The sequence below is a fragment of the Triturus cristatus genome, chromosome 3_1 (genome assembly GCF_964204655.1).
Source record: "Triturus cristatus chromosome 3_1, aTriCri1.1, whole genome shotgun sequence".
In the NCBI taxonomy this organism is placed as follows: Eukaryota; Metazoa; Chordata; class Amphibia; order Caudata; family Salamandridae; genus Triturus; species Triturus cristatus.
The window spans coordinates 666,471,237-666,487,302 of NC_140583.1; the positions used below are offsets into that span (position 1 = coordinate 666,471,237).

The 16,066-nt window shown below is 43.8% G+C and overlaps 1 protein-coding gene across 1 annotated transcript in view; it reads left to right on the forward strand.

Moving 5' to 3' along the window:
• Positions 1–16,066, forward strand: part of CEMIP (cell migration inducing hyaluronidase 1) — a 908,751-nt gene that overhangs the window by 638,794 nt on the left and 253,891 nt on the right. The gene's annotated exons all lie outside the window — the stretch shown is intronic.

Consider the following 16,066-nt stretch of genomic DNA (forward strand, 5'->3'; position numbering starts at 1 on the left):
GTGTTAGGATCTATGTTATGGCCAGTAAATTGACTTGAACACAGAAGCTCCCATCCTTGGGCCCACCAACTTCCAACAGCTCAGCATCCTACAGGAAAGAGATGCTGCTAAAGAGAATTAAGGAGTCTAGGACGCACATCGTAACCCAATGAGACAAGGAGAGGGCAGTACAGGCTTCCATGAGTGCGTTCTCACATATAAACACTTAAATGACAATTCACCCACATACAATAAAACACATAGGCAAATGCAAACACACGTTTGCAATCTCCTATGCAGACAATCACAGTTGCCATTTTCTAGTTTGCAACAGGGAATTCTAGATTTTATTAAAGGCAAGAAAGTTGGAATTAAATGGTAATATTCCTTAAATGGCTTTTCTAGCAGCAATCAAATAATAACAGAAAAGTGTGGGAAGAACACCCAGGGGAGCACCATTACTCGTTTGCAGCAAACACAATGCGCTCCTTGTCCATGCTAGCTTACTTGCTAGTAATGCACCCCCAGCACCGCCGCTTCACGCGTACGTCCTTCTTTCCACGGGGCATCTCTGACCACTCTTCTTTCATTACATACCTAAATACAACCACCCCAGGACTGAAAGGGGAAGGAAAACTTGACCCGTGGGAACTGATGGACTGGAACACTAGGAAACTAGTAACAGGGTCCACGGCCAATTACTTCCGGGACAATAAGGGGGCGGTAGACTCAGGCGTGACCCTGGGCGGTATTTAAGGCAGTCATAAGGGGCCAATTGATGGTGCATGTGTCGGGAAAGAAGAAAGAAAAAGACAGGTAATCTGTGGAGATAGAATCCACAGGAGGAGGAGTATGTAGCTGCCCTCTCTCCAAGTCTTACACATAAGGTTGACGGGTTGAGGGCAGACCTGCGGTCACAACCCAACAAGAGGGGACCGCAAAGTTCTGGATACAGCAGGGCAGGTTGTATGAGATAGGTAACAAGGCAGAGCAGCTACTGGACTGGCTGATGCGTAAAGAGGATGGGCAGCGGTGGGTGTCGGTGGTCAGGTCCAGTACAGGCAACATAGCTGAGATTCCTGCGGCAGTAGCACAGGTCTTTGCCTCCTATCTGGAGGAGCTATACTAAACCCAGGCCAGAAGGGAAAAGGGGGACCTGAGAGACTTTGTGCCGGACATCCCATACCATACGTTGGAGAGGGAAGCAAGTAGAGGAGTAGAATCCGAGATCATGGAGATGAGATCTCTAAGACTATAAGCCAAATGAAAGGGCGGAGATCCTCCGGCCTTAACGGTATGGCCCCAAGTTTTTCAAATACATTCGTTCTTGTGTGGTGGGCCCAATGCGGGACATGGTCTATAGGGCTCAGCTGGATGGGGTCCTTCCACGGGATCTGAGAAGAACAATGATAGTAATGATCCATAAGCCAGGGAAGACCCCGGGAGTACACATCATACAGACCAATATCCTTCCTCAGCTTTGAGACCGAGAACATAGCAAAGGTTTTGGCAAATCGCCTGATGCAAGTGATAAAGTCACTGGTGGAGCCCGACCATTCAGAATTTATGCCCTACCAGGCGACAAGATACATCCTATGATGACTGAAGGGGTGACTTGCCGGCAGGCACTGAATAGTGGAACAGGCCATTTTGCTCGCCCCGGATGCCAAAAAGGCATTTGACTCCCAAGAATGGCCCTTCATGTGGGCGTGTTTGCAAAAGATGGGTTTCAGTCCGAGGTATCTGTCCTGGGTGTGGCTGCTCTATATGGATCCGAATAGCAAGGTGAAGAATAATGGGGCATTCTCTAAAACGTTTATCCTGGGCATTGGCACCAGCTACCCCCCTACTTTTTGCAGTGGCAGTTGAACTGTGTGCTCCACCGGGGACTTCGGTGGGACCTGGGGTGGGGGGACGTTATATTCATCTATGCAGACAACATCCTGCTTCACCTGGCCAACCCAGAACAATCAATGCCCAGAATCCTACAGATTCTGGCAGTGTTTCTGTCTTATTCAGGGCTCTACATCAATTGGTGTAAATCAGTAGCCTATCCACTACCGCGTAATGGGCTGAGTGGGGAATGGGGCTATTCCCCCAGATGGGAAACAACTTGATTCAAATACTTGGAGATATTTGTGACCAGACATCGAGCTCTTTATCCAGGATAATCTCACCAGGGTCCTTGATAATTACTGGGGAGATGTGGGGCAATGGTAGAAACATCCGTTGTCGCTAATGCTAAGGGCCACCTTATATAAAAATGATCAACCTGCTGAAATTTCGGCACACACTACAAAGTTACCCCATTTGAGGTTCCAGTGGCTTCTTCAAAATGGAAGATTAAGTAAAGAGGACCCTGCTATGGGATGGGGGAACCCCAAGAATAGCCCTGCCTACTATGACCATGAAATCCCTAGAGGGTTGAATCACTCTCCCGATCTTGAGTCTGTACTAGTAGGTGACCCAACTCCAAGTGGTCAATGATTGGGCTTTTTCATCACAACAGGAGCAATCGCTACTGGCCAATCAGCCAGCAATGGAACCTGAGGGCTACATCTGCTGCCTCTATGAGGTCAGAGGGACTCCACCACTGGCCACCTCCCCAACCGCAGTGCTGGTCAAAATCTGGAAAAGGGCAGCAAGTGCCCTGGGGTGAAAGTGTATAGTGATGCTGGAAGCACTGCTATGGGACTCGGACATCCTAGCCAGGGCATGAGCAATAGAAGAGTACAAGAAATAGGGACTACTGGGTGTATCGAAGGTGGAGGACATCTGGCTTGATGATAAAACTATACGGCTTTCTGAACTGCAAGAACATTACGAAGTGATCGGATAGCCGATACCGCTGATACCTGCATCTGGCATATACCTTATGAGGTTATGGGGAATTTTTGGGCCAGTTCCTGGAAGAGAACCATTGGAATATAGAAACCTTGGGCCTCGCTAACCAGCCATGTGGTGTCACAAATATATACCACACTGCTACTCAAGTCTCCCCCCTCTTGACTGCCTCAGGGGAGATAGCAGAAGGACCTGAGTAGGCTCGAGGGTGACGACTGTGGAGCGGCATGCCATTACCCCCACGAAGTGGCAATAAGGGAGTGATTCTGCTGATACAGTTGAAGATGTTACACGGAGTGTACTTCACCAGGACCAGGTTGCTCCGTACAGGTAGATGAGAGTCAGACCTCTGTAGCGGCTGTGGACAAAGAGATATACAAAGAGATCACTACCTGGGGTTGCCCAAAGATCCAGGGATTTTAGGAGGGGGTGCAGGGTAGCAACTCAGCAACTCTGGACACAACAGTAGACCTCACTCCACAGCTGGTTGCCTTGGGAGTTTGGGGGGACCAGACTCTAGATCGCTATGGGCTACTTTTCTGTAATGTTGCCCTGATAGTGGCACTGGCTGATCTGATCCAGAGATGGGGAATTGCCGTGATCCTGACGGTACTGAGATAGGAGACTGGTATGGGCAAGGGGATGCCCCAAAAAATGTGATAGAATTTGGGGCCCAAGGCAGGTGGCTGACGACAGGGGCTCATGAGACTCATCGGGGAGCCCTGACAGAGGGTGTGGACTGGGGTGAGTCCGGGGAATGTGAGGGTCATGAAGCAGAGTGGACCATTCTGATGAATTTTCCTGCTGTGGAGTGTACCCACCGAACTACATTCACAACTACATATTCACGTGTTTATCCATATGTGTCTCAGGAAATGGAAATGTTGGGACAACAACAGGAATAGCAGGCTTGGAACAGAGGTTTTGTTGTAAAACAATCATTTGTTCGCCATTACCACTATTGTGGTGCTTCAGATGTCAAAACCCAATTAAAAAAAGAATAAGACCCTTCTCGAAAAAGCATTGGAGGAAGTTGGTTCGTGGAGTGAAGAGGTATGAAGGGGATCCATTTCTTCTTCCATTCACCAACAAACCCGGACAGCTCCGCCTGAGATCTGACATCTCTTGGTTCCTGGTGCCCAAGAGCCTTACAGAAGGCAGAAAGCAGTGCCCAGAAGTTGATCCCTTGTTCCATTATTGCTGAAACCAGCAGAAATAGTTGTCCGGGACAGAAGGGTGGGAGTTCCTGTCTGGGTTTAACAGAAGGGTCAGGGAGGATGGAAGGAGATGAGGGAAGTAAATGGCACAATCCAGGAGGGTAATCAACAGGCTTGGTAGGGCAAGAACAGAGTTACAAGAACTAACTTCAGACATAAGTGATGAAGATGAAGAAGGGTGTGTAGAATTAGACAGAAGGTGGGGAAGGCATAACCCATGAGGGGGTAAGAATCTTTCTCTCACCAAACAGAAACACACACAAGTTCTGCACTGTATGTTTAATAAACGCATTTACACACATCTTCTTACACTGCTGCATCACTCATTTACCCACTGCCCACACTTCTTCATCTTTTTCACATGAACTGCTGTCAGACTTTCACACACATCACTCTCTTCTACTGTTCAAGAAACAGTAATGCCCCCTTCTTAGGTCACTCACGCCATTTCACAGCCACCAGTCCCAAAGGCTTTTGTTCATCAAATCGCTATTTTGTCCGCTTCCAGGCACTTCTAACCCTACCAAGCCTCTCTCCTTAAAACAAGAAATGGGATTATCACCACAAGATAAGTGCATCATCTTATAGGCATACAACAAAAGGAAGGGGTGCACACAGGAGGCACTCCAGTATGTGATAAGCTACTGTGATGAAAGTCCTGCTGCTTCGCTTACACAAATATCTTCTGTGGGACTCAATAGTCCTACACTGGAATACTGTCCATTGTACTTCTTTTTCTGAACATTTTCCCTAAAGGTTCCTCAATATTGTTTCCTTGAGTTTGGCCCAACCAATACTGACAGTCACTCCTTGGCAGTGTAAAAATAGTGACAACAGCCCTCACTGTTTGCCCAGCACAGCGCTCCTTGAGGAAAAGCGTCTCCTGAGCACCACTACCAAGTATGCCACATAGGGACATAGCCCCTTCACTGGGGGTGTTGGACGCTGTGTCAGGCAGTCTTTTTAGCTAAACAGTGAGCATTGATCCACAGCTCAAGTACGTCTCCGACATACTATGAGTTCTGCAGATTTCCCACAGCCCTGCCTCACACTCAGTAATCAGTGGTGGGATGAGTGGAGGGGTTGCGGGGGGAGAGCGAAGGGTGGAGGAGCACAAAGGGGGTTTAATAATTATTTTAAAAAATAAGACTTACCTGAATCAGCCGGCCGCCTCACTCCACGGTGTTCCTCTGCTTCCTGGTCCCAGCAGACACTGAGACAGCATCAGAGACTCCCTGTGCAAACCCTGCGCTGCTCTCATGCTATTACCAAGCATGAGAGCAGCGCTGGGATTGGCCAGACTGGGCTAGTTTAACGCTCGCTCAGTCACAGGGAGTCTGTGCTTTTTCTCCAACCTGGCTGTGCAATACAGCTGGATTGGAGAAACCTAACTGCGCATGTCTGTTTGGCAGGTCTAAGACAGCCAGCCAAACAGACATGCGCACTTAGAAGTGTGCATACCACTCTATTCCTCCTACCTCCCATGGCTCTGCACCACCCCTCTCTACTCACGCTGGCTCGGCCAGCAGCCGAACAATAAAACAATAAATCAATATTTTATTTCTCAGCTGCTGGCTCTGAGCCAGTGAGTCGACGCTCCTCCGCCATTGCAGAGGAGCCGTCGCTGTCAGTAATGCTGACACAAGCTGCAGTTTGAACCTGAATGATTATCTGGCTTTTGCCTGCCAGGGCCAGCTCCCGGTTTGCTTGAATAACAAAACTGCACCTCTGATTGAATATTTTCAAGAAAATCCCACATTTAATCAAGTGGGCTCCTAAAAAACTGTGGTGTTTTTAAAACTCATTAGACCCTTTATCTCCCAGGGTGCCATTTCTATGTTAAAAGGCGCTAGTATGAGCTCCTAAACCATAGGGTATGTGATTACTTTGTCTAGCTCTATGGGATTTCTAGTGTTACTTTAAGACTACATTGTACCTTTGTCACAACTCATTGGTGATTCTCATCAGCAGTGAAAGAACAGCTCCATGCAAAATTAGAATTAGTTTTATTTACGTTACATCAGGGAAGGCTTCTCTGCTATGGCGGAGGAGTGTCGCCCCACTGCTTTCTTGCAGTGCGGGAAGCAGAAACATAAAATAGTAATAACTTGTAGTTATTGTGAGTAACAAATTCCTAGGCAATCGGGTAAGGATAAATGCCACAATAAATGTATTTTTCAAAACAAGCAAACAGTAAATTAACTAATAAAGCACAGTGTACCAAGTCACAATTATATAAAAAAAGCTTTTTTTCTTTATTGTAAAAGACAGCTAATCTTTTTTTTAAAACATAAGGTCAATAGGGGGCGTGTCTTGCGCGCCGCTGCGAGATGGCGGATCGCGCTTGAGCTCCGTAAAGAGCGAGGGCCGACGGAGACATTGCTGCCGCTGAGGAATGCCCCGTTCAGCGCAGAGGACGATATCTTGCCGGTGAAACTGCCGGGTCCGCTACGGGGGAGTTTTCTGGTGGTGGGATATGGCCAGAGTCCATATTTCGGCATTTTAAGGCGGCGCTCCATGGTTTTACGAGCGGCCGCCATTTTGTTTCTTCTCTGAGGGAGTTTTACTCTGGCCTCTACACGACGACGCTACTGGGGTTATCCTGTCAGGAATGGAGTTATACAGGAACTGGTGACGTTTTTTCACTTTTTTTGTGCTTATTTTGTTTTTTTCTACCGCCTATTGCAGTGCTGCCCATTGTGAGAACTTTTTGAGGTTTCTGCTAATATACTATTCGTCAGACGCACTGCCACTTCCTTATGTGAGGCTTCTTTGCTCTATGCTTGATATTGGTTGTTTTCGTAGTCGGGGTGTGCCTACTTGCTCCTGCAGCACTTGATATTTTTTTGTGAGGTGTTTTTTTTTTTTTTTTTTTCTGACCGTGATCGCCTGCCATATTCACTGTTCGGTTCTTTTTGCTGCAAGTACGTTATTCCTTCCTGCTCGTTTTTCCTATCGCACATTAAGGGTTTTTCAGCCCCTGGCATTTCTTGCTCTTACTATATCTGAAGAGGTGTATTTTGGTCCTGTTGAGGTGGTCCGCCCTATGGCTGAGAATATGGCCCCTTCACCGAATGCTAAAGACGTTAAGGACTCTAAAGCATCTCTTAAGAGGTCCAAGCAGGTATCCCCCACACCTGAGTCTGCTCCAAAAGACACTAATTCTACTCTTGAGTCCATCCTGACGCGCCTTAATGAAGTCTATGAAATTGCGCAGTCTACTAAGACTAACACAGATTTGCTGCAGGTGGAGGTGTTAGCCATCAGGAATGATTTCAAGGCCCTTTCCCTGCGTGTTTCAGGTACAGAAGCACGGATTAGTGGCGCAGAGGACACCATGCAAAAGCACTCTAGATCTCTCACGCAGATAGAGCGTTCCATGGCAGCATTGAGGAAAGACCTCACTGAACAAGAGGATCGTAATCGCAGATCCAATCTGCGTATTTTTGGTCTTCCAGAGGATGTTGAGAAGGATGCATCTTCCATGATTGAGTTTCTTTATCAATGGATTCCCTCTACACTACAAATTTCTTTCCATAGAGATTTTGAACTGGAACGTGCACACCGTGTCCCCACCTTTCGCCCCAAGTCTGCTACGCAACCAAGAGCGATAATTTTTAAACTGCTGCGTCATCAACATACAGAGCAGATTCTGGCTCATATGCGGAAGGTTAGAGCTGTTTCTTGGAATGGCCATCGTATCTCAATCTCTCAAGACTTTGCCAGGGACACGGTGATAAGGAGGAAGGGCTTTCTTAATCTCCGGAAGCGTTTATCTGAGATGAATATCCCCTTCTCCTTTGCTGGCCCTTCAAAATTCCGCATTACTTTCAAAGGTCGTGTCAGAATTTTTGACGATCCTGCTGATTTGGCCTCGTTTTTGGATAATCAGATGGAGCTACAGATGGATCTTCAAACGGTGGCTTCACATGTTCCTGGTTCTTCTGGCACCTGATGCGGTTATTCATACTGCATTGTTTTTCTTCTTTGTCATATCTATTAAGTCTAGTTGCTTTTAGATCTGCGCGGTGGTCTTTATGTCCATTGGTTTTGGTGTGTTTTTGTCGTCTTTTGGTGCTCCCTTGTTATCGCTATGGTGTAATGGTTTTTTTTGTTGTTAGTTTTATTGTATAAACCTTCCAATTTTTTTTGTGGTAGCATCTCTTGATGGCTTGACTTCACTCCTGTTCGCGTGTCGTCCTGTTATTCCTTGCCTTCCCAATTTGTCTCTCGATGTATTCGTTCCTGGTCCCTTTCTTATCCCGCTGTATGACTTCGGTTTGTGCGTCGATTTTTGATGTGAAATTGGGTTTGTTTTATCCTTTTGTGGTCGGTCTTTTTGCCTCATGGTTGTCTCTTGTTATCGCGTATTTATGGAGTAAGACATTGTTTTTTCCTTTGCTTTATCAAAGTGTTGCTGTATGGCTTGTCTATATGTTTGAATCATATATGTTTACTAGATGTTTACTTATGGCTATATTTTGAGTCACTATGTGTTGTCCATATAGTTACTAGTTATATCTACTTTATTGATTTTTCGCTGAGTGGTTTGTTTATTATGTGTTAGTAACTATCTTTTTCGAGTAGGTCAGTTTTTTATAGATGCTTTGTACTTGATAGTTTTATGCCTCTTTACCTACATGTTCACTTACTTAGGCAAGCGTATCTTATTTTGCCAATTTGTGTGTATATGGCTTTATCTACTCATGGTCAGTTATCTATAAGCTTGTATATAGATTTTACATATTTATATATAGTATTAGTTCCCTTAATTAGCTGCCATAGGGTTTCATTGATTGCTATATCGAGCGGATACTATATGCCGTTTTTATTATGTTTCACTTATTTTTCCCATAATGTATTATATAGTATGCTTTAGAATGTATTTCTTCTTTTCTCTTCATTCTATTCCTTTTTCTCTTTATGGAGTCCGCTTTGGTCTGGCTCTTTCTAATAGTAGTGTTAACTCTTAGTTCAATTTCCACCAGCTCTTATGGCTTGCACTTGTTTTCTTTTTCTCTCTTTCCTGCCCTTATCGTTCTCTATGATTCATTTTAGCTGGTATCTATATATTAACTTGGTTAACCGTGTTGCCTTTATAGTCTTTCATTTCACTTTGTTTTCCAAAATGTTATAATTAGTTCCAGTTCTTAGCTTTTAGATAGTTTTTCTTTTAAACATGTATAATCAGCAATGTACTGTTTTGGGGCTTTTATGCTGTAGTTTGTATTCCTCTTGTTGGCCCCTTGCTCTTTTTCCCATGTCCCCCCTTGTATGAATTTGGTCTTTTTCAGACCTGCCTTATGGGCCCTTCTCTCTCTCTTTCTGTGTATTTTCTTGCTTTCTTTCTCCTCTTCTTTCCTTCTTCCTCTTCGGATTTCCTCTTTGGTTTCACCTTGTTTTGTGTTGGCTTTTGACGTCTGCTGGTTGGTTCTCCTGGTTGTTGCACTTCATTTGTCATATATGAAATGTCTTTTCTTCCTGATAATGGTTCTATGTCTGGACTAAATATACTTTCCCTTAATGTTAAAGGGTTAAATCACCCAGTTAAAAGGTCAAAGATTTTGGACTACTGTAAATCTCTTTCTTCGGATCTCGTCCTTTTTCAGGAGACAAAGCTCTCTGCCAAGGAGGCGTTGTTTCTGAAGAAAGAGTGGGTCTTTGATGTTGCTTGTTCAGATGCTTGTGGTAAAAGAAATGGGGTAATTACCTTAGTCTCTAAACACTCTGGGTTATCTATTGTTTCCTCTGAACAGGATACAGAGGGACGTTGGTTACTATCTAAGGTGTCCAATGGTACTGCTGACCTATTTGTCATGAATATTTATGCCCCCAACAAGGATGACCCGTCTTTTTGGAATGCGATCACCAAAAAGCTCAATGATACACCTCATTCTGGTAATCTTATTGTAGGTGGAGACTTTAATTTGCCAATGGATCCCATTTTAGATAGGAATTCTGCCTTTAACTTTCGTCCCCCTAAAGCACACAAACAAATGATTAATATGTGCTCTCTTACCCATCTTCAGGATGTCTGGCGTCTTCATAATCCCACTGGCAGTGACTTCTCCTTTTTTTCTTCCCCTCATTCGTCCTTTTCACGTATTGATTATCTTTTGGTTCATTCTTCTCTGGTTCAATTTCCTTCTTCTCCGCTTATTCACCCTATTTTAATTTCTGATCATGCCGCAGTGACCTTTACTCTTACGTCCTTTGTCCCTAGGGCACGAGCTCGTTCGTGGAGACTAAACACAGAAATTTTACATGATGAGTCCTTGGTGCGAGAGTTTTCCAATGATATTGAGACTTATTTTATTGAGAATGTTGGGTCAGTCAGTTCCCCTGTTGTTCTCTGGGACTCTTTTAAATGTACTTTCCGTGGTCAGGTCATTAAATGTATGTCAAGGAGAAACGCAGCCATTAAAAAGGAACTCACGGACTTAGCAGATGCGATCAAACGTCAGGAATCCCTCTTTCGACATTCTCAGGATAAGACCTGCCTCCAATCTATTAAGAATTTAAAGTATTCGTATAATACTATAGTCACCAAGAGAGCTCATATTGGCCTGCAGGCTCAGAAATCTAAGAGATTGCTGTTAAAAAATCGTGCGGGCAAGATTCTTGCAGCCACTTTAAAGTTTCAGGAATCTTCTTGTAATTCTTTCCAAATTCCTTCTATTACTGACCAGCTTGGTAAGAAAAAATTTCAAACTGCAGAAATTCTTGAGGTTTTCCGCGATTTTTATAATAATTTATATACCCCGTCTGCTCAAGCTTCTTTTGAACAATGTCAGGAGTTCTTGAAGTCGGTTCCTTTGAAAGTTGTTTCGGAGGAAGATAATCACTCATTAAATTGTCCGATTACTTCTGATGAAATCATCTCCGCGATGAAAGCTACTCGGTCTGGGAAAGCTCCTGGTCCTGATGGATATCCTATTGCGTTTTATAAAACCTTTATTCCCGTGCTTGTCCCGAAACTCCAATCCGTTTTTGATGCTTTTATTAAGGATGGTTCTGTGTCTGGTTCCGCGGCTGATGCTACTATTGTAGTTATCCCCAAAGAAGGGAAGGATCATGCAGATCCCAAAAATTTTCGTCCCATTTCCCTTCTTAACATGGAAGCTAAGATCTTTGCTAAATTCTTAGCTAAACGTTTAGAGTCCTTTATTCCTCAATTGGTTCATCCCTCCCAAACAGGTTTCGTAAAGGGGCGTCTTGCACGTGATAATATTCGTACTTTTTGTCATATTCTTGGTGCCGCCAAGCGATCTAATCTTCCGGCGGCGGCCTTGGCCCTTGATGCTGAAAAGGCCTTTGATAAGGTCTCTTGGCCTTTTTTAAGAGCTGTTTTATGTGCACATAACCTTGGTGATTCCTTTATTCGTATGGTTATGTCTCTTTACTCCCGACCTAGGGCTAACATACGGGTGAATGGTGCTACGTCTTCCTTTTTTAACCTTTGTCAGGGCACTAGACAAGGGTGTCCTTTGTCCCCTCTCTTATTTTTGTTGTCCATTGATCCTCTCCTCAGATTGATTGACTCACATCCAGATATTAAGGGGTTCTCTTTTGGGTCTCAGCAGATTAAAACAGCTGCATATGCAGATGATGTTCTCATTTTTTCTGATGATATTGCCTTGGCCATCCCTGCTATTTCAGATACGATTTCTCTTTTTTCAAAAGTTTCAGGATACACTCTGAACAAAGATAAGACAGAGATGTCTCCCTTAAATGCTTACTGCTTCTCCTCTCATATGGGTTCGGCGGGCTTTAAATGGCAATCTAAACAGCTAAAATATCTGGGTATCCATTTTTGTTCCACCCTATATGCTACGGCTACTTATAATGAATCCCAAACTATTCTTCAGGTGAGACGTCTTTTAGAAAATTGGTCTCCGAAGCATATTTCTTGGTGGGGCCGAATGCAGACTCTTAAAATGATGATCACTCCTATTATTAATTTTGTTTCCTCTATGCTTCCAGTAAGGCTTTCTGATTCCTTTTTTCATGAACTTGATTTGCTTACTTCTAAATTTTTATGGAATGATAGAAGGGCTAGGATTGCTTATAAATTTTTACGGAAATCTTATGATGTGGGTGGCTGTAATTTTCCTGATTGGGGGAAGTACCAAACTGCTTTTCTGGCGTCCCAGGGTGCCCTTTGGTTTTCTTCTCCATCTATTCATGTTCCAGCATGGTTGACAATAGAACAGGAACTGGCCTCCCCACTGCCGACTGCATCTTTTTTAACCACGAATACCCTTTCTATTCCATTCTCTCGCTCTATTATTTTAGACACTATTGCTGCGGTTCGTAAGGTTGATAAGAGAGTAGCAATTCCACTGCATAAAACTAGATGGTCGTCTATTTGGCGCAATTCTAAAATCAAAATTAATATTGACCCTGAGTTGATGTCCTACTGGGCTGGGAAAGGTGTCTCACTTGTTAAACATCTCTATGATTCCAACAATGACCCTTTCCCTTTCTCATCCCTTGCTCAACAATTCTCTTTATCTAATTTAGACTTTTATACTTTTCTTAAGATTAAGGCCGCACTTGCTAAAATACACCTTCATCCTTCTTCCCCTATGATTACGCTTTTTCAGTTATGGATCAGGACTGGTCATGTTGCATCTCGGATTTACAAATTTTTATCGTCCTCCACACTCCCTTCCCAAACTGTCACACAGCAAAAATGGTTACATCATTTTGATCATAGTGTTACTGCTCATATCTCTTCTGATACCTGGCAAGATATTGGTAAATTTTCTCTTCGCAACAAAATTGCCCCCTCTTTAATGCAGTCTAAGTTTTTCTCTATTAATCTTCTTCACTGGACTCCCATTCGTCTGTATTCACTTAATCTCAAAGAGGACAATTTGTGCTGGAGTTGTCGGCTTCTACCAGGCGATTTTCAACATATGTTCCTTGATTGTTCCCTTCTCCAACCCTTTTGGGATTTAGTTCACAAACACCTCATGCTCATCTTTAACATCAAATTCCAACTGTCTTTTTCATTAATTCTTTTGGGTCCGTTGGCGGCCCCAGTCCCTCTGCCTTTAGATCCCATGGAGTTACAGTTGCTGGACCTCTTATTAACTATTGCAGTCAAAGTAATTCTCATGGAGTGGAAATCCTTTTCGTCCGTCTCTTACCATACTTGGTGGGCCTGGGTTTCCTTTCTACGAAGTGCTCATACGTCAATTGACCATGCTCATCTATCCCCTTCTATTTCTTCTGGTGTTTGGAAAGCCTTAGATTCATATATGGAGTTGGCCTCCAAAGGGTTGGTGGAGCAATATCCCTTTGTTTTGTCTGGTTAGTGTTGTTTTGTGTGTCGGGTGAATCCTCAGGAAATCCTCTCCTCTTCCTTTTCTTCTCTCTGTCTCTCTTTTTCTTTCCTCCTATTTTTCCTACTCTTTCCGTCTTTTCTTTCTTCCTTTCCTCTCTTTCCTCTTCTCCCTAGTTTGCCATCTGAGGGTGATACTTTTGATATGTATCTTTGCCAGATATCATTTTGGGTCGTCCCTCCTTAAGTAATTTATTTATCTGATATCTGCGGATTAATGAATGACAATGACTTTGTTTTCCTATTATTTAATTTCATTTTAAAGTATCTATTACCTTATTGTCCGTTATCATTTGTATCACTTTTGCTTGTATCTTATGTTTCATATTTGCGTCTTTAAAATAATAAAATTCTTTTGAAATGAAAAAAAAAAAAAAAAAAAACATAAGGTCAATAACAACCATAAAATAAAGAAAGAATTTTCAATACATCAATTGTTAAAATCTAATATCACTGGTCATATCCTAAGTTTATTGGGCAATACACCATTTAAGTCTAATGTAGTAACAACACACAAAAAAAAAATATATATATATACAATAATAACACAAATCAGCTACGCGCTGGGGGTTCGCGCCGTACATACACGGGTGGGGGTACGGTGCGTACGTACACTGGTGTACATACACGGGTGGGGGTACGGTGCGTACGTACACTGGTGTACATACACGGGTGGGGGTTCGGCTCGTACTCACGGGGGCTGGGGGGGGTTCGGCGTGTACTCACGGGGGCTGGGGGGGAGTTCGGCGCGTACCGGGCCCCCTAATCTGGTCATTTCGCGGCGTACTTCGCTTTCCCGGCACTTTTTGGGTGCCGTAAAAATATTGCCGTCCGGACTGCTGTGGGTGCGAATCGTACTTCCTGGTTCGTGAAACGCAGGCTGCATGCGTCCTGACGTCACGTCGGCGCTTTCCCGGATCACATTTGTATGGATATTTTCGTCGGTCGGTGTTTTTTACGGTTCGTACGGAAATGGTGTTTCCGTGCGAATCGTACTTGCGTGTTTGTAATGTTTTTTTCCGGGGTACGAGTCTGACGGAGAAAACACTCCGACCGACGGTTCGTACCCGGTTTTTCCAGGATCTGAATCGGCACCCATTTGTGGATTTCGACAAAGCTTAATAATACATTCACATTTTCTCAAACAGTGACAGACTGCCTTATAGCTTCTTTCAAATGGGAACATATTAGGGATTTTACGGGCCCTGGGCCAAGCAACTTTTGGGGGCCCTTGTTCGGATCATCTAGGAATTTAGTATGAAGGTTCAATTCTTTCATACCCTCTTAGGTCAGTTCACTGGCAGTGTTCTGAAAGGGGCATTGGGAACAAACAAATTGTAAATCTATGTTTTGACAATTTCTAATTAATAAGTGGTACAAATTGCATGCCTCCAAGATGCATTTTTCCTTATGAATTCCTAGGCTAAGGAAGAAACACTTAATAGAAAACACCAGATTACATAGGAGACAGGCTTCAACATCAGTAAATGTAAAAAATAGTATTTTTAATGTAATTTGTTTAAGAAAGAATTGGGGTGTATTGCACCCTTTTGGAGATGATTTTGTGCTAACTGTACACATTTTGTGAACATTTTAATGTGCTACAAAATTTAGGAAGAGTTAGCAGCAACACGTATGTTACAGGAAAATAATTTAAAAACTGAACGTTGTTCCTTTAACACAAATCAGGCACACTTTTAATGAGAAAACATTGTCTCAGATTACATATTTCTTAACCAACTCTCGGGCATCACACAGGAAACCTACCCTCTCCACTCCCAAGGTTATTAATGCATGCCGGGCTCAGGTATCATCTCCATAAGCTGCAGATATCTTAAGCCTTTGGGCTATCCGAACACACAGTTATTGCAAGTTCAGACCTCAGACAGAACTAAAACACACACTACACAGATCTCAAAGACTCCAGTTTTGGACAGCAATTCCATCACTTGGATATCTAACAGCACTGCCATCCCTCTAATTACACAGATCTTGCGGACCCAGACCTGTAACACCTTGACTACTCTCAGGTTACATTGACTTTACACGCTCAAGCATCTGAAAGAAAAACTATGTCTCAGATTACGCATAATATCCAGGCTCAGGCCAGGGTTGGATTGGGATTAAAAATCGTCCCGGGCACGCTAAAAAAAGTGGCCCACATTTGCATATTGCCTTTCCGCAAAAACACTGCTTCAGCGAAGTTTTATAAAAAGAAGGGGAGGGGAGGGTCTCTGACAGAGGCATGTTTTCTTAACTTAACATAGACAAAAATGCATGGGTTAGTTTGCACTGGTGAAACACACCTGAAAACAAGTGAGGCCACTTCTGTTCAGACCCCCTGCCCCCACTCAATATACATACATTAATGGGCCAGCCTTGAGAGAGAAAGGGAGTGATACCTTTGCCCATTGATAAAAGGGTGGTAATGGAAGCCCATCTGCCTCCAGAAAGGCCACTCAAACATCCACAGGGCGTTTGCGGCATCCGAGCAACACTGACAACGCCCAAATCGGCCCTTCAGGCTGCCCAAAAAAGCAGCCCACAGCTGGAACTTGGATACCGGCACCTCGGCCATTGTCCTAGTGCTCGCCTTACTAATCCGACCCTGGATCAGGCCTCCAACAGCAAAGCCTTCCCCTAGAAAAAATAATTCACTCTGGCTGAGACATTAGGC